Source organism: Callorhinus ursinus, unplaced genomic scaffold (assembly GCF_003265705.2).
Source record: "Callorhinus ursinus isolate GAN/ISIS: 27379988/994484 unplaced genomic scaffold, GSC_fseal_2.0 scaffold4, whole genome shotgun sequence".
Classification (NCBI taxonomy): domain Eukaryota; kingdom Metazoa; phylum Chordata; class Mammalia; order Carnivora; family Otariidae; genus Callorhinus; species Callorhinus ursinus.
In genome coordinates this window covers 24,366,249-24,368,492 of record NW_027397066.1, presented here as the reverse complement: position 1 = coordinate 24,368,492, position 2,244 = coordinate 24,366,249, and the positions used below count along the sequence as shown (strand labels likewise).

Below are 2,244 nucleotides of genomic sequence, written 5' to 3'. Positions count from 1 at the left end.
ATATAGTTGTAAGAGTAATCTGGAAAAATGTGTGCACACAGTAAGGCATGATAAATGTTAGCTATTGTTACATGGCCACTCTTATCCAATCAGTATTTATTTTCCAAGTACCCGTATGTGAAGTTTTGCTGATGATATGGTGAGAGTTACAATTCTTTAAGACAGTGCTCTTCCATTTACTACTGTACACAGGACTCTTGTTAGCAGAAATGAAAAATACAAATCATTGCCTAACAAAGCTGTCAATAACAAATGCCAAATAATGAGATTCATTAAGAGTGGAGAACTTGACCTTGAAGAATGGTAAGGTCTCAGACATGTGGAAAATGGAGAAAACATTCTGGGTAGAAAGAACATAATGAGGGCGCCTGGGTGTCTCAGTTGGTTAAGCGACTGCCTTCGGCTCAGGTCATGATCCTGGAGTCCCGGGATCGAGTCCCACATCGGGCTTCCTGCTCAGCAAGGAGTCTGCTTCTCCCTCTGACCCTCTCCCCTCTCGTGCTATCTCTCATTCTCTCTCTCTCAAATAAATAAATAAAATCTTAAAAAAAAAAAAAAGAAAGAACATAATGAACAATGACTTGGAAGCACAACAGACCATTTGATGGGAATAGAATACTTTGGAATGTTGTAATTTCTTTTCCAAATGTGGAATATCAATTTTGAAGTTATGATAGTCCAAACTGATCCTGAGGTCACATGTGCAACTGATTGAAAGGACACCAGAAGGGGTTCAGAAAATATTCCATTAGCCACATCTGTGACCCTGGAAAAGTACCTCCATGCTATACCTTCAAGTTACTGTGAGAAGCTGAAAAAAGAAAATAACAAAATAATTTATTTTGCTTTAGTTTTCTGATATACAAATAAAGGGAATTTAAAAGGCTCGCTTTCTGAACAAAATTTCTACCATCCCCGACAAGAGCAACGTCTTTCCTTTTATTCATTCATTCATTCGTTCATCCATTTCTTTTGTCTTTCAACCACTTAATGATCAGGTGAGAGTGCAAACGCAGTCCCCCACTACCACAAATTACGCAGTCAAGTTTCCCACATTTGGGGAAATTGCAGGGGTCAGCACATCTGGAATGCGATGGATAAGCCTCACCCCAGGAAAACCACCTTCATGATCATGGTATCTCCCCTGACAGTGAGTTCCTTTCTTTTTATAAATTTTCTGATAATATTCTATTATCCCCAAATATATTTAAGAAAGATATATATTTCATATAAATATATTAGAGACCTAGTTATGTCAAGGCATATCTTTTATATATAGAGATTTATATATAAATATTTGTACACGGTTATAGTTAAATAAAGCTATATATACATATATGCATATACATACATAGACATATAGACACACACACACACACACACACACAACCCAATTTAAACTCTCAATAGTTGTTTTTGTAGAAATTGCCAAGCTGATTACAAAATTATAGGGAAATGAGGCAATAATCTAGAATTTGCTAAAATTACCTAAAAATAAAGACAATAGTTAGAGTCCTCACACTAGCTGGTTTCACAATTTACTATAAAATTACAGTATTCAAGATAATATGTCATTGTCATAATGACAGACAAATAGTTCACTGAAAGAGATAGAGTGTCCAGAAATAGATTCACACATGTATGTAAGTACTAAGGAAATGGAATGAGAAAAATAAAAGATTTTTCAACAAGTTATATTGGAACAAATAGGTAATTATATGGGGGAAAAATCCCACTCTTGTGTAGAAACATACATGAAAATCAATTTGAGATATTTCATAGACCTAGAGAGAAAAAATTAATGTATAAAACATCTAGAAATAAAAGGATAAGAGAATAGTTAATCTGCCTTATGATAGGAAAAGATGATCTACAGAGGATGCAAAAGGAACTAATCTTAAAAAAAAATCAGACTTCTTCAAAATGGAAAACTTCTGCTCATTAAAAAATCACCGTAAGTAAATGAAAAGAAAGTTACATATGAAAGAAAGTATTTGTGATACATGTGTGGTGCTTTCTATTGAGAAAAATACAAGGAAATCTTATAGTTAAAAAATAAAAAGTTAAGAAGTTTAACTCTAAAAAATGAGCAAAACATAAACTTGGGCACAAAGTTTATCAAGGGAGACATGAATGTCAAGTAAGAAAATAAATGGTAGTCAATATCTTTATTCATCAGGGAAATAAAAATTAAAACTATAATGAGATACCACTCTATACCCTCTAGAATTTTCAAGATTAAAT

At 33.5% G+C, this 2,244-nt stretch overlaps 1 non-coding gene across 1 annotated transcript; it reads right to left on the bottom strand.

The window, feature by feature from the left end:
- Positions 1-995: 995 nt before the first annotated feature.
- On the bottom strand, positions 996-1,158 carry LOC112836164 (U1 spliceosomal RNA). Its single transcript, XR_003211411.1, has one exon. It is a non-coding gene; the product is annotated as a U1 spliceosomal RNA (small nuclear RNA).
- Between the last annotated feature and the right edge of the window lie 1,086 nt (positions 1,159-2,244).